Source organism: Sciurus vulgaris (genome assembly GCF_902686455.1).
Source record: "Sciurus vulgaris genome assembly, chromosome: 2".
NCBI classification, from domain to species: domain Eukaryota; kingdom Metazoa; phylum Chordata; class Mammalia; order Rodentia; family Sciuridae; genus Sciurus; species Sciurus vulgaris.
This window is the reverse complement of record NC_136462.1, coordinates 67,020,341-67,043,027: the sequence shown is the minus strand read 5'-3', so window position 1 is coordinate 67,043,027 and position 22,687 is coordinate 67,020,341. Positions and strand designations below refer to the sequence as shown.

The window sequence follows — 22,687 nt, the reverse complement described above, 5'->3', positions numbered from 1 at the left end:
TTTTCATTCATTTTGTAGCTGAAATATAAAGGTCAAAAAGGTTTTCATGCTTGCCTTGCAAGCACAAGACCCTGGGTTCCATCCCCAGCACCGCAAAAAAAAAAAAAAAGGTTTTCAATATTTTCCTTTTCTAGAACTTTTTCATGTTCCCAAATAGAAACTCTCTACCCATTAAACATTAACTCCTCTTTCCCCCCACAACTCCCCAACACCTGGTAACCTCTATTGTACTTTGGCTTTATGAATTTGCCTATTCTAGGTATCTCATTACAATATTTGTATCATATAATATTTGTTCTTTTAAGTCTGGTTTATTTCACTTTTCATGTTTTCAAGGACCATTCATTTTGTAGCATGTATTGTTTTGTTTTGTTTTTTTTTAGTTGTAGATGGACACAAAAGTTTTTATTTATTTATTTATTTATTTTTATATGTTGCTGAGGATGGAACCCAGTGAGTGTCTCACACGTGCTAGGCAAGCGCTCTACAAACCCAACTCTGTAGCAGGTATTGTAATTTCATTTCCTTTTTAAATAATTATTAATTCATTTATTTATTGGGGAACTGGGGTGCTTTACCACTGAGCTACTTCCCCTGTTGAGGGGGCAGGGGGACAGTTGCTGTCGAGATCCTCCTGTCTCTGCCTTCTGAGTTGCTGGGATTACAGGCATGTGCCACCATGCTTGGCAGGAATTTAATTTCCTTTTAAGGCTGAATAATATTCCATTATATCAATATACTACATTTTGGTTATCCAAGCATCTGTCAGTGTACATTTGGGTCATTTGGGATGTATCCACCCTTTGGCTCTTGTGGAGAAATGCTGCAATAGATACTGGTATACAAGTATCTGTTTGAGTTCCAATTTTCAATTATTTGAGGTACACTAGAAGTGAATTACCGGAGCAAGTAGTGATTCTACTTTTAATTTTTTGAGGACACACCATATTGTTTTCTATAACATTTGCACCTTTCTCTGTTCCCACTAGTCGTGCAAGGGTTCTGATTTCTCCATATCCTTGTCAATGCTTCTTATTTCTGTGGTTTTTGTTGTTGCTGTTATTGTTAATTTTTATAAAAGCCATCCCAATGAGTGTGATGTGGTATTTTGTGTGGTTTTGGTTTGCATTTCCCTAATGACTAGTAAGGTTGAACATCTTTTCATGTGTTTATCCCTTTATATATCTTCTGGGGAGAAATGTGTATTCAAGACCTTTACTCATTTTGGAATTTGGTTGCTTGGGGAGTTTGGTTGTTGTTGAGTCGTAGGATTTTTTGTATATATTTTGGGTGTTAATCCTTCATCAGATATATGATTTGCAATATTTTCATCCATTCTGTGGTATTTTCACTCTCTTGATAGTGTTCCTCAATGCACAAAAAGTAATTTGTGTGTGTGTGTGTGTGTGTGTGTGTCCGTGTGTGAGGTGCTGGGGATCAAATGCATGGCCTTTTGTACGCTAGGCAAGCACTCTATCACTGAAGGACACCCCTGGTCCAAGATTTTAATTTTGACGAAGTCCAATTCTTTTCTATTTTCTTTTGTTGTTGCCTGTGCGTTTGGTGTCATGTTCAAGACATCCTTACCAAATCCAGTGCATGAAGAGTTTCCTTTCTTTTTCCTAAGAGTTTTATAGTTTTAGCTCTTCACATTTAAGTATTTGGTTGATTTTAGTTTAATTCTTGTATATGGTGTAGGTTAAAGGTCCAATTTCATTCTTTAGCATTTTAATATTCCTGTGCTTTGTCTTCACACGTTTTTCTCATTTATAAATTTAAAATTGTAATAGCTACAGCCTATATTTTCTTTTAAAACTGTTATGTACATTATATTGTTAACATGATGATTAAAGCCAGGTGCCGATGACTTGGGAGTGTGAAGCAAGAGGATCCTAATTTTGAGGCCGGCCTCGGCAACTTTAGACCCTACCTCAAAATAAAAGGTAAAAAATACTGGAGTTAGACTTCATGTATGTATGATATGTCAAAATACAATTCTACTGTCATGTATAACTGAAAAGAACAAATTTTAAAAAATTTTAAAAGTCTGGGGATGTAACTCAGTGGTAAAGAGACACCGCGTTCTAACCACATTAAAAAAAAAAAGGAAAGAAAACAAAACAAAAACAAGATTACACAGTGGGCAATAAAGGGAGGAAGATTTTCATCTTACAAGATTTTTTTTTTGTTGATTATATTACATAGGCTGAGTATATACTACAGTACTGTTCTTAGCGACCTATAAAGACATACAGTTTGTAGAAAAGAGAAGTGGAGGGGGGGTAAAAGGGGTAGAGTTAAAAAAAGAGAGAAGAGAAGAGAAAAGGAAAGGAAAAAGAAAAAGAAAGGAAAAGAAAGGAGGTTGGTAGAGAAAGCTGCCAGCTAGATATGAGCGTTGTGTTCTGGAGAACTGGTGTCCCAGGTTATACGGTTAAAGAGTTTATAATTAGAAACGGAATTTAAAGTGTTCTCTAATGCTTTTTTTTTTTTTTTTTTTTTTCTAATATCTCTGTGTGGAATATAGATATTTCTTGGCAGTTTACAGCAGGTCGCTTTTATTTTCTGCCCAACATTAACCCTGGGACTCCGAGTACTCACTCAAGGTGGCGGCGCGGCCGCTGTCCCGCGGGGCGCGCGCGCACCCCCTGCGTCGGGGTCGCCCTGGCTGTGGTCCTGGCTTCTTCCCTAGCTGCCGCCACTCCTCCGCCCGCCTCGCCCGCAGCCTTGTCCTCAGCGGAGCCCCGAGCTCCGGAGACCGGAGCTCCACCCCCAGTAGCCCGAGGCAAGTTGCCGGGAAGTGCGGAGCCAGCCGAGCCGGGCGGCCCTCAGGTCTGGGCCGCTCCTCTCGGGGGCGGCCGCGGCCCCGAGAACTTCAGGTCCCTTCAGATTGCCACGGATATTTCTGTGGAAAACATTTTGAGTGGCTTTTGTAAACAAGACAGCAGAACAGTTTGGGGGAAGACAGAAGCTTGTGTGCCTTTCCCACCACTGAGGTTTCAAAAAAGGGCCGACGCCTTGGGAGCAGGGGACTCTGGGGCGGAGGAGAGGGCCTGCCCGGCCGCCTGGGCCGCTGCAGAACACCAGGCGATCCCAGCCCGGGAAACACTAGGGCCCGAAAGCCATCACAAACCCAGGCTCTCCGGAGGTTATGAATCACGGCCTGGTCAGAAGGCTAGTGAGACAATTACCTGCCCTGTCATTTAGGCGATACCGACTTTGGTACTGTTTCAAGGCAGACGCTCTGGCCACCTCAGTCAATATGTACAGGTGGCATAGATAACCTGTCAAACTTTACTGAGAAGTAGGATGATCGTCGTAATTGAAAACGAAAAAGCAGAAAAGGGGTTGGAAATGTAGCTCAGTGGTAGAGCACTTGCCTAGCATGTGGGAGTCTCTGGGATCAATCCCCAGATTAATCCCCAGATCAAAACAAAAACCAAAACAAGCAAACAAACACAACAGAAAAGAAACTCAGAATGAACCCAGGGCCTCCCTCAAGCTAGGCATGTGCTCTACCACTGAGCTACATTCCCGGACCCCATTTTATTTTATTTTTAGAGTCTAGTCAAGTTGTCTAGGTTGGCCTTTAATTTATGATCCTCCTATCTCAGCTATATATATTCTCTATATCGACTTGTGATTACAGGTATGTGCCACCATGTCCAGCTAGATATATGCTGTTCTTGAAGGTTCATAAAGATGGAGATTCTACAAGCCTATCTAGATAATTTAGTTCTTCTACACACTTAAATGTTAAAATTGCCCATGTAGTACTAGTAAGGCAACATGATATGACGGGAAAAGTCCAGGACTTGGAATAAGGGTAAGTGTGATTCAGTCCTAATTCTTCTGTGTATTTTTTAAAAAATCTTTTTCAGTAATAGGGATTGAACCCCATTGAGCTACATCCCCAGCTTTTTTGGTTTGTTTTGTTTTACAAGGTCTCACTAAATTGCCTAGGCTGGCCTTGAACTTGTGATCCTCCTGCCTCAACCTTCCATCACTGGGATTACAGGTGTGTGTCACCCAGCCTCTTCCTCTGTTTAAATGTTCTAACATAGAGCATATGAAAAGTATATTGTGAAGTGCTATATAAACGTTAATTTTTCAACAAATTTTATTTCGTACACACTTATACAGAAGGCCTGACTTTTGATGGACATTTATTCCTGTAATCATTAATTTCTATTTAAACCTTCTGTTTCTCTACATCGTTGTGTTGGTCACTGGTCACCACTTCAAAATGGCTGTCTGTTGTTATGTTGTAGGTTTAATTTTGGTGAGGCTAGCCTTATGAAAATTCATTATTTTCTGAGAGCCATTGTATTTAGAATTCAGGTATTGGCCAACATGTGAATAGTGGCATCTGGTTTATGTTTGGTTGGTTTACTGTCTTGTCTATTCTTTGATTTGGATAAGAAGATATATATTTGTTCATAACCTAGCCAACTTTTCTATTTTTTGATAGATTTTTAGTTATAATTGGACACAATTTATTTCCCTCTTTCTTTTCTTCCTCTCTCTCTCTCTCTCTCTCTCTTTCTTTCATTCATTCTTTTTATGTGGTTCTGAGAATTGAACCCAGTGCCTCACACATGCTAGGCACACACTCTACTACTGAGCCACAACCCCAGCCCCCAACTTTTCTATTTATTTATTAAAAAGAGTAAGACTTGGGCTGGGGATATAGTTCAGTTGGTAGAGTGCATGCCTTGCAAGCACAAGGCCCTGGGTTCAATCCCCAGCACCTCAAAAAAAAAAAAAAAAAAAAAAAAAAAAAAAAGACTTACTGAATTGCTAAGAGTACATGGGATACCATATTTAATAAAATTTAGAGAAATGTAAACGCTTATATACAAATAAGTTTTAATTCTTTTTAATGACAACTTTTTAGAACCACAAAGATTCTTTTGGAGCTTAAGTCAGAAATAGAATATTGTGCTTATTAGAATAAGTGAAAGGTTGAAGTCAGTAGAGAGCTACTGGAGTATGCATTCCTGAAAACCTTGAAGAACAGGTGGGTCAAGATGCCAACGTAAAACAGGTAGGGTAGGAACTAGAAAAGAGTTATCATGTACTGTGAATCAATCACTGAGATACCAGGCAGAATGTTGACATCGTCAGAACCAAAATGAGTCAGGAATTAAAAGAGACCAAAAACAATACCTTGCCAGGTCAGGAATTAAGGACTAAGATAAATCAGTCTGCCATGAGAAAAAAGTAACATATTCTTGGGTTAAATTTTATATACAAACAAATGCCACATGGAAACTAGAATCTCCCTTGGGGTTAATTGTCAAGATCTTTCCATAGTTATCATTTTTTTAACCTGATATTTACTGAGTACTTGTTAAGTGCCTCTGTGCTATCACCATTCTAAACATGTTACTTGTATTACTTTTTAATCTTTACACCAACCTTACAAAGCAGGACATCTACTTATCTGTAGTTTATAGATGAAGAAACTGAGGCAATGGAGGTTACCCAGATTGTCTAGAGTTACTCATAATGATAAATATTAGAGCTGTGACTCCAATCCAACCTGCCTGACTCTAGAGCTGGCACTCTGAACCTCTATGTTACATGGCTCCCTGCAGTTTTGTTTTGTTTTAATATTTTTTAGTCGAGATGAACACAATACCTTTATGTATGTATGTATGTATGTATGTATGTATGTATGTAGTGCTAAAGATCAAACCCAGTGCCTCACAGGTGCTAGGCTAGTGCTCTCCCACTGAGCCACAACCCCAGCCCTCCCTGCAGTTTTAATTCACATTTATGATTTATTATTATTTCACTTGGCTCAGCCTAGACTTGAGAAAGTTTTCTGGAAACATACGGATCATGTCAATATTATTAAATCTAATTTTTCTTAAGAACACAATTAGGAAAATTGAAAAGAAATACAACGTAAGGAAAAGAATCTTCAACTTCATCTCTTTTGCAGTTTTTATAGTTTGGTGCACAAAAGTGCTTGCAATTTTGTCATCAGAATTTTTTTTTCAGCACTGGAGATCAAACCCATGGCTTTGAACATGCTAGGCAAGAGCTCTCCCATTGAGCTACATCCTCAGTCCTCATCATAAAAATTCTTCATGGCTGAATTCATTTAATTTTGGATCTATTTAATTGTAGAAAAGTATTTGGCTTTGTTTTTCCTTTTTCAGGAAAATATCAATGATCTGTAGGCACTCTAAACTCTTAATCCTTGCATCCTTTTTTGCTGGAGGGGATTTAAAAAGATTTCAGGGTGTTCAAAAGAAAATATCATCTAATTAGATATGTGAGATTAGAACTCAAGAGAGATTGGAGGTAGAGATATGATTTGGGGTGACATTCTTAAAGAGGTTAAAGTTGAAATTATGGGAAATTCATGAAATCTCCAGAGGAAAAAAAAAACTCAAAAAGAAAAAAAATATGACAGTCCAGGCAGACAAGACTTAATAGATCATTCTAGTCCAATCTTTTACACAAACTCAGAACAAAGCCAGCTAGTCTCTACTACTGTGCCTATGGTAATAGGAACTCATTACCCTCTGCATTACTTTCTTCTTGTTCCTGTAACAAATTACCACAACTTTATTAACTTAAACAACATAAAACTATAATCTTAACAGTTCTGAAGGTCAGAAGTTCAATATGGATTTAACCTGGCCAAAGTCAAGGTACTTGTGGGCCTGTATTCCCTCTAGAGGCTCTAGGGTAGAATTTGTTTCCTTGCTTTTTTTTTAGTTGTCAGTGGATCTTTAATTTTATTTATTTATGTGGTGCTCAGGATTGAACCCAGTGCCTCATGCATGTGAGGCAAGCACTCTACCACAGAGCTACAACCCCAGCCCTGTTTTCTTGCTTTTTCTAGCTTCTAGAGGCTGCTTGCATTTCTTGGTTTATGGCTCCTTCTTCCATCTTCACAGGCAGCAACATAGCATCTGCTATGGTTTGAATGTTAGTCATTCAACTAACATTGAAAGCTCATGTTGATATAATATTTAACTGCCATTGTGATAACATCAACAGGTGGGACCTTTAAGAAGTGATTAGGTGATTAGGCCACATGAGTGGATGAATGCTTTTATTGTTGAAGTGGGTCCCTTGCCACAGGAGTGAGTTTCTTATAAAAAAGTGAGTTCTACATCCTTTGTCTCTCTCTGGCCCTCTCTTTGCTTTTACACCATGGGTGAAGCAGCAAGAAGGCTCTCATCAGATGTGGGCCTCTCACCTTTGAACTTCCCAGGCTCCATAACTATGAAGAAGTACATGTCTGTTCTTTATTACTTACCCAGTCTATAGTTCTATGATTTTTATGGTACTAGGAATTGAACCCAGGATCTTGAGCATGCTAGGTAAGTGCTCTACCACTGAGCTACATCCCTGGTCCTTTTTATTTTACTTTGAGATATGGTCTTACTATTGTTCAAGCCGGCCCTAAGCTTGCAATCATCTTACCTCAATTTCCCAAATAACTGGAATTGCAGGTGTGTGCCACCATGCTTGGCTTCTAAAACAGCATTCCTTTCCTGTTTTTTTTTTTTTTTTTTTTTTTTTTTTTTTTTTTTTTTTGGTACTGTGGAATAAACCTTTACCCCACAACCCCAAACCTTTTTAAAAATTATTTTGAGACAAGGTCTCACTAAGTTGCTTAGGGCCTTGCTAAATTGCTGAGGCTGACCTCAAACTTGCTCAGCTTCCTAAGCAGCTGGGATTACATGCTCTACCATGCCCAGCTAAGTCAACATCTTTTTATCTCTGACTCTGACCTCTGATCTTTCTGCCTCCTTCTTTGATATTTTAAGGACCCTTTTTATTATTTTGGATACCTCTGGTTAATCCAGAATATTTTAAAACCCTTACATTAATCACATCTACATAGTCCCTTTTGTTATTTCATGTAACATATTCAGGTGTTCTAGAGATTAACATATGAACATCTTTCTGGGACTATTAGTCTGTTATACCCTTCAAAGCACCCCACAGTGCTAATGGCTACACATTTTTATACTAAGCTAAACATTGTCTAAGTGTAGTTTCTGAACATTATTTGAAAAGTTTTGTTCTTTGAAGTCACAAATATTTTAATATCTCCCATATAACTCTTTTTCAGATATTTGAAGACATTGATGCCATCTCCCCTGACTTTTTTCTGCAGACAAAACTATTTCTTCAGCAGTTTCCTAGGATATAGTTCCGAACTCTTATTATTCTAGTTGGTCTGCGAATAGTTTGGCTTATCAATATTACTTTCAAACTAAGGTGTAGACTGATCAAGCAAGAATAGATAAAGTCAATATTCATCTGATTCTAAGCACTAAATTTTAAACAATGAAGCTTAAGAATGTAGTCCGCAAAAGTTTACCTGTGTCTACCTGGAGGGTACCTTTTTTTTTTTTTTTTTTTTTTTTTTTTCTGTGTTGGGGATTGAATTCAAGGCCTTGCACATGCTAGGCAAGCACTCTGCCATTGAACAATATTCCTAGCCCTATATCATGTATTTTAACTGAAATGCTGAGTTTTAAAGTTAGATTTATGAAATAAATCTTTAATGTCAGTGAATAATTTAGTCATTTTTAACAACTACATGTGATCTGCAAATTTAATTATATGTGTATTTCTAGCCCAAGCATTAATTAAAAGATGTTAAGTGTAAAAGAGTCCATGACAGAGCCTCACAGTGTAACTGAGGGTTTTGTTCCAATGACACATTTATCTGCTTTCTTGAGTCATAGTCATTCAAGCAAGATCTATGTTATAATCTAGTCTATAGTTTTTCAACTTGTCCACAAGGAATTCAACATCTTACAATCTACTAATCTTATCTGAAAAAGAAAGTTATTGTGGCTTAACTTGCTTTTGGTAAACTCAGGTTGGCTCCAAGTGATAGCTCTTCTCTTTAAGTACTCTCAAGTCACCTATGAAATGCCATTCTGGACCTGTTCCTGTCACTAATGTTAAATTTGCCAGAATACACTATGTAGAATATAACTTTCTATATTTTTTAATCCTTTGTCAAAAATCATGTTATTCTGGCTCTAGAGTCTGAAGATCCTTTTTTCTTACAATTCTTCAACTATGAATCACTATGATAACCTAGGAGAGATGATGGCCTCATCTGGAAATTCTCTTGGTCAGGCTGGGTTGTGAGGCAGGTTCAACCCCTCAGAGATTGATGGTAAGGGAGCTGTCTCATGGAATATAAACAGCAGGTTCACCATGTGAGAGGAATGGAGCAAGCATATGTGGAAGCTGTATCAATGATCAACAGGTAAATACAAAATAAAATTTCATTGTTTTCAATTTAATCGTTTATTTACTTAAGAACTTCTTGACAAGTCCACAAAGAATTAGAAAGTGACTAGAGGAGAGACAGGAAACTCTTTGTTCTAAAACATAGATCTTTGAGTACATATTCACAAGGGATATTTCAATGTATAATTTGAAATTTCTCTAATACAATCAATAATGATAGGTTTTTATCATAATTTATCAAATTAATAGTTTCAAATCTTAATTTTATGTGTTAATAGTTTCTTATTCCAATAAGTAAGAAACTAAATCAACAGATATGTTCATAATGAATGAACTTGATGATCTTTGGTGATAACCAAATCAAAGACAATGGTAATTACAATTAAGTTCCTGCCTATGTTTTGTACTAGTACCCTCAAACTTTTGTGATGGCTATAAGTTTATTACCACTATATAGGAATATACACATATCAAACAGATTAACTTAAAAACTGACTTTTAAATATTAATGATGAGAAATATTTTTGAAAATTATTCAATTCTTGGGAAAACTTGCCTATGTAGACTCCTAAATGATATGTATTAAATGAATGAAAACATAGTAGAACAATAATTATAATAATACCTTCCAAAATTTTTATTTAATTTTAATTTGTCCATAGTAGCAAACATTTCTCTAACATTTGTTATCCTATGGACAGCATCGACAACATACACACAGGGGAAGACACTCTATGTAGTGAGGTATCATAGACAGCTCTTATTAATGATTTATGAGAAAAATATAGAGAAAAAAACCAAGTCTTTAGAAATCTAGATGTCTCTGTATTTGGTTAGATTTTTTTCAACTTGTCTTGCTCAATTTTATAACATTGCATATTTGAACAAGAAAAACGTTTAAAAACCTCTGGCATTTATAGTAAGTATCATGTCTTTAATTAAAATGTGAAGACTATTTATTATTGCCTTATAATGCTAGGTAGATGTGTTAATTTAGAACACAAACTCTCTGAGCACAGTAACCTTGTGCTATTTGTCTTTGTATTTCCAGTTCCTGGGGCAAGAGGAGGTCAGGAAATGTTTCATATGAATGCATTACCTTTTAGATGGTCTATATGAAGAAAACAGAGCAAACCAGTATACAAGATTTTTGCTTACTTCATTTACTGTACATTTCATTTTTAACAAATGTGTGGTATTTATTATCTCTGGTGAACAAAAATAGCCTAAAGCTCAGAGGCAGTTCTTTATGACCTAAGCAACAAAATGAAGACCTAAATTCCAGTTTTACTCATTTGACTCACTTTTCAGAGTTTTAATCAGAGATTTTTTTTATATCCCCTCCACAAAAATGGATGAAGTTAGTTAAGAACGGTTACTGAGAAGTTTTGAAGACATGTGAATGAAGGAATGAATAAAAAGAATGGCTACAAAAATATTGTGCACATTCAAGAGAAATATAGTGCTGTGTTCAAAAGAAGAGCAAATATTCTTTGGATCTATAGTTAACACTATTATTTTTCTTACAGTTGGGATTTACATCTTTTAGTTAATCCAGAAATTTGGTCCAGTTCAGGGTGTGTGTGTAAATTTTGCTTTTGCTTTCATGTCATTTTTCATTTGTTTTTGGCAGTCACAGATAACATTACTTCACAGAACCACTTTAGGATGCAGTTTAGAATAATCATTTAGAATTATAGTCTTGGAAAGCTAAATTTTTAAATGAACATAAAAATCTTTCTCATTTAAGTTCTCTTAACAACAGAGAAAAATAAATATTGGCTATTTCAATCTTTGACAAAGGATCTGGAAATCACTAGCTCTAAGATGTCCACTTTTTTCTTTTCTTTTTCTCTTTCTTTCTTTCTTTTTGGTACTGGGGATTGAACTCAGGGGCACTTGACCACTGAGCCCCATCCCCAGCTCTATTTTGTATTTTATTTAGAGACTGTCTTACTGAGTTGCTTAGGGCCTTGCATTTGCTGAGGCTGGCTTTGAACTCATGATTTTCCTACCTCAACCTCCAGAGCTGCTGGAATTACAGGCGTGCACCACCGCACCCGGCTAGATGTCCACATTTTTAAGGTCCCATTTTTCACTTTAAAAATTTTGAGGAAATAGATATTATCCCAACTGTGGTATCAATATGGGTGTATACATACATCAAAATACATCAAATTTTATAGTTCATTGTATGTCATACAACCTCATTACAATTTTAAAATAGGGCTGGGGTTGTAGCTCAGCAGTAGAGCACTTGCCTAGCACTTGTGAGGCACTGGGTCCAATCCTCAGCACCCACATAAAAATAAAACTAAATAAAATAAAGGTATGTGTCCATCTACAACTAAAAAAAAATATTTTAAAACTGTAAAATAATTTTAAGATCAGGGAAGAATGACTGAGTTATAATAATATAAAAATAGATGAATTTCACAAACATAATGTTAAGCAAAAGAAGCCAGATTAAAAAAAGAGTACATCTCCTGGTGTGCCTGTAATCTTAGAAACTCAAGAGGCTGACACAAGAGGATTTCAAATTCAAGGATAGCCTTGTTAATTTAGTGAGACCCTGTTTTAACATTTCAGAAAAAGAAAGAAAGGAGAGGGGGAGGGACTGGGAATGTAGTTCAGTGGTAGAGCACCCCGAGTTCAATATCTAATACCACACACACACATACACACACATAAAAAGAGTACATGATGTGAGATTCACTTTTGAGGTAGGGTAGCGGCTGAAAAGGACCATAAAGCAGTCTACTGGGTGGTAGTGATTTTGTTTCTTGTACTATGTTGCATGGGTACCCTGTCTTCATGGAAATTCAATAGGCTGTACAGTTATGATTTGTGCACTTTTAAGTTATTCTTTAGTAAAACATGTCTAAAAATGTGAAATGCATGTGGTACTAGATGGAGAGAATGAAAATTACCCAGAAATTTCATGAAATTTTGCATCCTACTCATAATGTATCAGCTTGTTTTAATAATAAAAGTAATGTTATATATGTATGTATTTTATTTATTTATTTTTAGGTGGTGCTGAGGATGGAACCCAGAACCTCCCATGTTCTAGGCAAGTGCTCTACCACTGAGCTGCAACCCTAGCCCTGTATGTATGTATTTAGCGGTACTTGGGATTGAACCTAGTGGCACTCCACCACTGAGTTACATCCCCAGCACCCAGTTTTTTTTTTTTTTTTTTTTTTTTTTTTTTTTGAGACAGGGTCTCACTAAGTTGCCCAGGTTGGCTTCAAACTTGCACTCTTGGACTGGGGATATAGCTCAGTTGGTAGAGTGCCTGCCTCACATGCATAAGGCCCTGGCTTCAATCCTCAGCACCACAAAAGAAAAAAAAAAAAACAATAAACTTACACTCTTCCTCCCTCAGTTTCTTGAACCACTGGAACCATAGGTGTATGCCATCATGCCCAGCTAATATAAAAGTAGTGTTTTAAATTATTATAAAATTTTATAATGGATTAAAAACATGTACAAACATTTCACCAAGAGGGTATACAGGTGGCAAATAAGCACATGAAAAGATTTTCAACATCATTAATCACTAATAAAATGTAAATTGAAACATGAGATATTACTACATATTTATTAGAATACCTAAAATTAAAAATAATGATAAACCATGTTTGCCTAGCATTTACAAGACCTGGGTTCAATCCCTAGCTCTGCAAAAAATAAAAATGAAAAGTAGGGATAAGCCAAATATAGGAGAGGATACAAAGAAACTGGATTTCTTATACATTGCTGGTGGGAATGTAAAATGGCATTCCCTGGCATACCCTGGAAAACAATTTGGCAGTTTCTTTAAAAACTAAGCATAAACTTACAACTCGGCAACTACTCCTTGGCATTTATCCCAGATAAATAAAAACTTATTTTCACACAAAAACCTTTACACAAATATTCATGGATACTCTATTTGTAATAGCCCAAAATTGGAAACAAACCAGAGGTCCTTCAATAGGTAAATAAACTACTATATCCATACCAAGAAATTCTACTCAGCAGTAAAAAGTAATGAACTATTGATATATGCAACAACTTGGATAGATACAAAAGGGATAATATTGAGTGAAAAAGTCAGTTTCAGAAGGTAACCTACTGTACTATTTCATTTACATAATATTCTTAGAATGACAAAATTATAGAAATTAAATTAAAGATGAATAACTTTAGGATGAAGACAGAAGAGGGGTAGCTTGAGGATCCTTACAGTAATGGAACAGTAAGGGAACAGTTCTGTATCTTGATTATGGTTGTGGGTATACATGTGACAAAATTGCATAGAAATTTGAGCACATATACATAAATTAGTGCATGTAAAACTAGTGAGATGTGAGTAAAATCTGTGAATTATACCAGTGTGATATTGAACTACAGTTATGTAAGTTGCTATCATTGGGGAAAATTAGGTTGAAAGGTACTCAGAATTTCTCTATTACTAATTTTTCAACTTCTTGTGAATATATAATTATTTCAAAATTTTAAAATACTATTGAGTAACAGAGATATTGTAGTAGATTAATATCTATCAAATTTTCTGTTTATGCTCCCTTACTAGAAATTTCTCTAATTCCTTTCCCCAGGATTGTAATGAAAGCTGTCATGTTCAATCTAAATTGTCCCAAATCTAAATGACAGTTGATTAGTCCAGGGATGGGCATCTGCTCCAATGTGGGCCAGTTGGAGCCTTTCCCTGGGAATACGGCATTTGGACTGAGAAAAAGCCTTCTCTTTTCATGTGTCTAAACTATAATTTGTAAATTCAGGAGTTACCAGGGTGTCCTATTTTCCACCATATGATTAGGAGAGGTAGAAGAACCTGGTTGACAGAGAAGGTGAAATTCAGCAGATGTACAGAGGGAGGGGGAGAAAGAAGATGGAGAGTCCTGTTGATATTTACCTTCCTGGTTCCTTATGTCCAGTTTAATTACTGCCCTTGGGTTTTATGAGACACTTCTGTACCTTTATAATAAATTCAACTACTTATCTAAGATCTATTTGGATTTTAATGATTTGTAACCATAAAGAATTCTAAACAAGTTAATATCATTCTATTAACATAATAATATATTGTTACTAACATACAATGGTATGGTTAATTATTGAGATGAAATGTGTAAAACATCTCAAGTAAACATTGTTATCATTATTATATCACAGATGATTACACATTCCATTAGAAAATGTGGTCAATATTAGAATTACTGAACACAATATACTTTTTATTGATAACAGCATAATTTTTTGAAATAGTCTTTATTCTTTTTGTATACAAGTCATTTAATACATTTCAGTTTGGGAGATCCAAAACAATTAAAACATGTCTATTTAGGAAAAAAAAATTGTAAAACATTGGTTCTTTTTACCCCTAGTTAACTGTAATTTTGGTTCTTTTTTCCTTTTAATATACATTTGCCACTGTTCATACAAGTATAATTTTAATGGAAATATTGTTAGAAAGTAATAAAACAGTTCTCCCTTTTCTGGGAAAGAAAAAAAAGAATCCTAAACAAGTTGGGCATGATAATACATGCCTGTAATGCCAACTCTGGAGACTGAGGCAGGAGAATTGCAAGCTTGAGGCCAGTCTCACCAATTTAGTGAGACCCTGTCTCAAAATAAAAAATAAAAAATAAAAAAAGGGCCAGGGATGTAGTTCAGTGATAGAGCACCCCTTGATTCAATCTTCAATACCACATATAAAGAAAAAAGTTTGCCTTTACAGTATCTATGATAAGATAGGCACTCCTCCATAGTACAATCATAAACATGTACTATATATAAAGATCATATAACCCATCCCTCTCATTTTCAGGTGAGAAAACTGCAGGTGAAGGGTAGCCAAACCAATAAAGCTAAATGCTCGAAAAACCAGAGGCAGCACCTTGTCACCATCTTCAACATTACATGGTAAGTCCTGGAGGGAAGCGTCAGGATGCTCCATGGAGGATTTTATTTGCTTGTTTTTAGTGTACTAGCTGCATAATTAATGAATCGGAATGTGGTTAACAAGGACCTATTTGAGAGATCAAATGAATAAGGGATGGGGAGTAGGGATATAAATAGCTATAATTATAGGCACTTAATGCTAAAAAAAGTGTTTAACTTTTATCATTATTAGTCATGAAGATATTCCATTTGTCACATACATACATAACAATTTCAGGACAGAATGGAGAAAAAAATGTAAGACTACACTCAACAGGATGTAAATACTGAGTTTGACGTAAACTTCCTGAGAGGTGGAGGGTTGCTCGGAAACTTCCTGCTTGGTCATAACAGCAAGGGAACTGGAACACATTAGTCTCCCTCTTTCAATAAGATCCCATACAGTTGATTAAAAATACAGATTTGGAATTATTCTTAACTAAAGTAGCCAAAGCACAGCATTGTATTGACTGTATTTTGAGAGGCAATTTTAATACAAGAGAGAAATATTATCCAGGTTTTGAATAAAAGGAAATCTAATAAATATGTGACTTTCTGGAAACAATTCATAGAATAGAAAAGTTATAATTTGTATCTTTCAGTTTTATGTTCCTTAGTTGATGGTACAACTTCTATCACTGCTAGCTGGCTGGCCACCCAAATTTGTAGCTGTCTACATTTTAATGAAGGTCCTCTGTCACTGTTGGTTTTGTCTCAACTCTCTGCTGGGGTTATGAATGATAACATAGCCAGCCTGTGTTGTGTGTACGTGCAACTCTTCCTACTCTTGTTTTCCTTTATGCTGGCAGAGGGTCTTATCTTTTTAGTAATTCTTTCTCTGAAAAGGCATTTTAATATTTTATTTTCCAGTACTAGTGGTCCCAGCTTTATCATCACCTCAAAGGAATATTCTATCAGCCTTGGTCTTAATTTTCTGGAGTGGCTCTCTCCCAGAAAAACCCACTTATTCACAAGCTTGGGACCTCAAATCTTTGGGCTAGAAAGAAAAAAATTCTCTTCTCGTTATACAGTTGGCAAAAGAAAAAAAATAATCGATGAAATAAAGCTAAAAAGACAAGTTAGGAAGGGGAAAAAAAGGAAGAAGTGAAAAGAGAGAGAGAAAAATTAAAGATTTCCCAAATCCTAAAATGTTGTTTTTGTTTTGTTTTGTTTTCTTTTATTTGTAAATAGGATAGGAAGGGTTTCTTTGACCCACTTGTCTCAAATGTTTCTTCTAGAGATAGCATATAGCATAATCGGCCCCTGTAGTTTCATGTTCATTTCGCTTCCGAACGTCCCCATTCCTTTCTGGAACATTTTCTACCTTCTCCTGACTGGCAACATTGTATCTTCATCATATTGATCTGCAAAGAAACATATTCTGTCTGTGACTTTGGTACCAATATTTGACATAATATTAGTATATACCTCTTGAATCCACATTATGCCCCATTCCACCCTGCAACTCTGTCACAGAAACCAATAGAAGGGTAAGTTTATTTGATTTAACCCGCAAAGACTTTTTAAGTAGACAGGGACACTGAAATGAATTGGAAGTTCATAATCCTGTAACTGAAGCTACGATAAACTTCAGACGCTGACAATTAACATAATAGGGGTGCAGACAATAGACACTCAGAAAGCAGTGACAGATAGTAATTCCAAATGTGAATGATAGAATTTTAGCAAGTTAAGATTTTATAAAAAAAACAAAACATCCAGGGGCTAGGGAAACAACTCAGTAGCAGGGTACTTGCCTAGTGTGTGCAAGGCCCTGGGTTCAATACTGAGCACCAAAAAATTGCCATTCTTTTCCTTGATGACAAAAATTACTAGTTTTTCATTTTTAAAAGTTTGAAAATACAGATTGTGCCTACCCATAATCCCAGTTACTAAGGAGCTGCAGGAAGATCACAAGTTTGAGGTCAGTCTTGACAATTTAGAAAGACCCTGTCTCAAAATTAAAAGGGGCTAGGAATGTACCTCAGTGGTAAAGCACCTCTGGGTTCAATGTGTAGTATATAAAAAAAAGAAGTTTGAAAAATATAGATAAGCAGAAAGGATTTTTAAAAATCCATCCTGAGACAATCATTGTGAACATTTTGGCATATACCTCTTCAACATTTTCTAAAATTTTCAGTTATATATACATTTATACATACAGTATATATAGCTGGGATCTTAGTCAATGTAATGCTTTGTGATATTATTTTTTAAACCTAACAGTATATTGTGAATATTTGCTTACATCCTGAAATATTCTTCTTTATTGGACTATCCATTCCAGAATATTGAAGCAGTGTGCTTTATCCCTATTATTGAGCATTTAGGTGGCTACCAATTTTTCACTTTTATTAATAACACTATAGTGAACATAAATCATTTCACAAATATCAGATTATTTTCTTATGTTTGTAGAAATTGAAATGCTTAGTCAAGGTAGTTATTCAAGTACTTTTATGACACTTTAAATACCTTCGTGACACTCTTAGCAGCAGATGAGGGGATCATGTTTTGATCAGTAGAACTTTTCTAGGATGTCAAATATCTTATTTGAAAACTTGTTTTGTTTTTGAAGATGCACAAAGTTATGTAATATATTTACATAAAGAAGGAGATATAAGGCTCTAACCCCTCTACCCTGCCACGTGGTATTTGATTGAGGAAGGACAAGTTTGTGTTTGAGGTGGTGTCACACTCTTGACATGTAAAAAACAATATATAGAGCAAAGAAGAGAAAAGTTTGGGCAGTTCTTTTCATCTCCAGTGTGCTTTCACTAATGACTTCCATGCAATATGGTATATCTTTCTTCCCTGAATCTTCCCCTGCTCAAAGGTGGCAAATAATTTCATAAATATTCATTGACTGAAATATCAGATTTTAAAAGACAGTCTCTTTTATTTATTTATTTTTTAGTTGTAGATGGACTTGATGCCTTTATTTTACTTATTATTTTTAAGTGGTGCTGAGGATCGAACCCAGTGCCTCACACATGCTAGGCAAGCGCTCTACCACTGTGCTCTAACGGCAGTCCCATCAAAGACATCTCCTTTTGCAATTAATTACAAACTATATAATTTTTAAAAAATATTTTTAGTTGTAGATGGACAGAATACCTTTATTTATGTATGTGTGTGGTGCTGAGAAATGGAACCTAGTACCTCACACAAGCTAGGCAAGTGTTCTACCACCGAGCCACAACCCCAGCCCCAAACTATATAATTTTTATTAAAGAAATGAAGAAGGAAACCGTGGTATTACTTTTATTTAAGTACAAGCACGATGAGAGTTAATATTTTCCTGTTTTAATTCATGTGATACCAAGTATATTTTTAATGCAGTATAATCTATCACTGAGAAATTTCAAAGCTATTATTTAAATGTTAATTATATAACATGAACAACCATAGTTGTGTGGTTTAAACTGTTAAGGTATGTTTAGAAAAAGGAACTTGAGTACTATATTGTCTTATTATAAATTTATTTTAGATGATACATAGAAATATGGTAATCCCTTGATAATAGGTCATAGTTATTGAAAAATATTATGTCAAACAAAATTACAGTTGGTAATTTATTTTCTTGTCTAGCGCACACTGCCCCCATCCTTCTGCCAAGGAGAACGTATACTTCATAACAACCGTGAACTTGTCTGTTTTGTTCACTGTGTGTTCCTATCCTGAACAGTTCTTTTTTTTTTTTTTTTGAACAGTTCTGACATATAGTTTACTCAGATATTTGCTGTGTGAATCAAAAAATAGGGAAGTAACTTTAAAAGATTTCAAAAGGCACAAAATTTACAAAAACACACAAAGTTCTGGAAGTCATCCAGTTCTAAAACAAACGAGATCTGTTGATAGAGTTGTAAGTTAAATGTAATTCATGACATTTAAAGTGATAGCATTTATTATTAAAGTGATAGTATACATTATTAGTTTACAGAATGATATAATTAGATGGAAATAATAGTAGTTAAGGCTCAGAGATGATAAAAGTAGAGTGGGATTTGTAATACCAGGGTCAAAGGTAGTCCTTGGGGTTTGACTAAACATTTGAGAATGTTAAACACCTATGTGTGGGTTTTTAGCCTACAATAGATGAGAAAGAAGGCAACTGCCTGAGCGACTTCTTTTTCTGATTTCGTTGGCCTTTATTTATTTATTTATTTATTTGTAGGTATTGTGGATTGATCTCAGTACCTCAGGCATTCAGCACTTAGTTTCTTTTAAAAATTGAGTTAGGTATAAGTCAATATTTTAATATTTATCAAACAGAATCTGTATTATTTATTGCTGTGTGATAAATTACTCCAAAACTTGGTGACTTAAAGCAATAAATACTGATTATCTTACAGAGGCTATGGAAAGAAGCAGGGCATAGCTTAGTTTGGTCTTTGGATCTCGGTTTCTCTCAAGGCTGTATTCAAGCCATGTTAAGGCTTGGCTTAAGGAGTGGATGTTGGCAGGGGTTAGTTCTTTTCAGAATGTTGCGCTGAGGGCCTTAGTTCCTCCTCATTGGTTGTTAACTAGAGGCTACCCTCTGTTGTTTGCCACATAGACCTGTCCATTGGACTGTCTGCAACATGGCAGTTTTGTTCATCAGAATGAGAAAGTGAGAGAGCACAGAGAGTGATAGCAATATAGAAGTCACAGTCTTTTGTAATCTCAGTTATGACATTCTATTACATTGACACATTCTATTCATTAAAAACATGTCACTAGTTCTACCCCATGCATAAGGGGAGGAAATTACACAAGATGGATGTTAAAACAGGACGGGTCATTGGGAGCCATGTTAGAAACAGCTGACTGCAGAAACTACAAAGAAGAAAAAACAAAAAGTAAGAATGCTAACTCAGCTAAGAGTCATTACAAAGGAATATCTTTTGTATGAGGAAACAGTGTTACTGATAGTGATCACCTTCTACATATGTGGTCAGGAATGGAAAGCCTGCTAAGCGAACTAATACTTTCCACAAAAACAAGGATGGTTGTGTGACTTATAGCTTTTATTCACTATTTGCAGTTTGTTACTATTTTTGATTCAGTTTTTGTTTTCGTTTTCAGTACTAGGGATTGAATCCTGTGGCAATATGACACTGAGTTACATTCTCAATCAGCCCTTTTTTATTTTATACTTTGAGACAGGGTCAAGTTGCCCAGGCTGGCCTTGAATTTGGGATTCTCCTGCCTCAGCCTCCTGAGTAGCTGGTATTACAGGTGTGTGCCTCCTTGCCCAGCTGCAAATAGGATTTTTTAGTGAAGCAAAAAACAAACATGAATCAGCAAAGTGGTACTGTGATTTTTAATTCAAAAACAATTCTGAGATATGCTAATTAATCAGTAAGAATTTACTGAGCACCTCCATGTGCTAGAAACTTACTGATATTAGGGAAGTATAGAGCATACTCTACTTTCAATTAGTCTGTGGCAGGTTTTGTAAATCCGTGAAATAGAAATCAACTCCTTATTGTATCAGATACTGGGATCTAAAGTCAAGAGATAAAAAAAATTTAAAAATTCAGAGGAGTGATTAACAAAAGGATTAAAAATTGGAAAACAGGTTGGGGCGTAGCTCAGAGGTAGAGTTATATCCTAGCATGTGTGAGACCTGGGTTCTGTTCCCAGTACCAGAGGGGGGAAAAAATGGAAAACAATTTATGTGGAAGGGCAATAGGCATAAAGCTTACTAACCTGAGGAAGATGAAGTTTGCTCCAATCCTCTTCAAATTTATGAGTCTCTATAGGAGATGGAGTATGTGTGTCCTCAAATGAAGGAATGTAAGAGAACTGGATCTCTCTTCTCCTTCTGTATAAAGTTTGCTGGCAAATTAATTCTTAGTGTTATATTTTCTCTGATGTCATTAAGACATTTTATATATAGTGAAAAACTGTCTAATTATCCATCCTATACTTTATTTTTTGGGTACTGGAGATTGAACTCAGGGGCATTCAACCACTGTGTCACATCCCCAGCCCTATTTTCTATTTTATTTAGAGACAGGGTCTCACTGAGTTGCTTAGTGACTTGCTTTTGCTGAGGCTGGTTTTGAACTTGTGATCCTCCTGCCTCAGCTTCCCAAGCTGCTGGGATTACAGGTGTGCACTACCACACCCGGTTTCTAACCTATTCTTAACAGAGATTTGTCAAGAACTGTAAAGTCTGAGCTTTTACCCTACATGCAAGCTAATAAGTTAGGATGCCACAATTTCACGCGTGCCAGAGAAGATATGAGACTTGGGCTTAAGACAAAGGATAATTTATTACTCAAAACAATAGTGGGAGCCAGAATACCTCTCATTATTTTCCTCTGCTGATTGCATGAGTTTCAGTACTCATAGGGTGATACAACGTGGGCTAAGTAATGCACTAGTTCTTGAGGGTTACGCAAAGTGGTCTAGTTGGGTACTGTGCAGGCAATAGATTTGCATTATAGTGAGGAACCCCAAGCAAAGGAAGCCTCGATATTTTATACTGGACTGTAAATAAAACAGCACAACCTTTGCCCTAGAGACATTATCTTTATTATACAGGACAGCAAACAAATCTGACCTCTGCTCTGGAGGGAGACATTATCTCTAAATTCCAAGGCTCTTCACTATACAAACATTCTTGAAGAGTACAGAACAAAATCTGTCAGTGCCTCTGTTCCTAACACGTGCAGAAATGCAAGAAAGGAAAGAGAATTGTCTCCCAACAGATTTTTTCCCCTAAAGACCTTCATTTCTACATTTATTCATTTACTCATTCATTTTTGCAACAAAATTTTTTGACTATCTATGTAGGCCAAGTACATAAAGTATACTTTTTATGCTTTATCAACAGTGTTTATATAATTTCTTTAAAAAAAGACCAAAATATTAGTGTTACTTATTGCTAGATGATAGAACTGAGTTATTTTTATCTGTAATTCATCATGTTTCTATATTTTCAATTAGCATACATGACATTTTATTATTATACATGTTTAAATAGACATAGGTACACATTCCAAATCTAGGAGCTATTGTCTTTTCTGGATCAGGGAATAGAGTAGATGGCCTGTTCTAGAATTGTCTAGTTCATGACCACATGCTTTGGTACATGAGGGTTTCTTTTTAAAAATATTTTTTTAGTTGTTGATGGACCTTTATCATATTTATTTATATGTTATATGCAGTGCCGAGGATTGAACCCAGTGCCTCACACATGCTAGGCAAGTGTTGTACCACTGAATCACAACCCCAACCCCAGATTTTTTTAAAGTATTTTTTTTAGTTGTCAATGGATCTTTTATTTATTTATATGTGGTGCTGAGTATTGAACCAGGGCCTTACACATGCCAGGCAAGTGCTCTACCACTGAGCCACAACTCTAGCAACCCCTTACCCCCAGATTTAATATTGGGGAAAAAAAATGTTCTGTTTATATCCAATATTTTATTTTTATTTATTTAATTTTTTGCAGTGCTGGTGATTGAATCCAGAGCCTTGAGTATGTTAGGGAAGTACTCTA

At 35.8% G+C, this 22,687-nt stretch overlaps 1 protein-coding gene across 1 annotated transcript in view; it reads right to left on the bottom strand.

Annotated features, from left to right (window-relative positions):
* Positions 1–2,848, bottom strand: part of BAZ1A (bromodomain adjacent to zinc finger domain 1A) — a 172,294-nt gene extending 169,446 nt beyond the window's left edge. The window contains exon 1 of the mRNA XM_079119410.1: positions 2,599–2,848. The gene's annotated coding sequence lies outside the window, so the exon portion shown is untranslated. The remainder of the gene's footprint in view (positions 1–2,598) is intronic.
* Between the last annotated feature and the right edge of the window lie 19,839 nt (positions 2,849–22,687).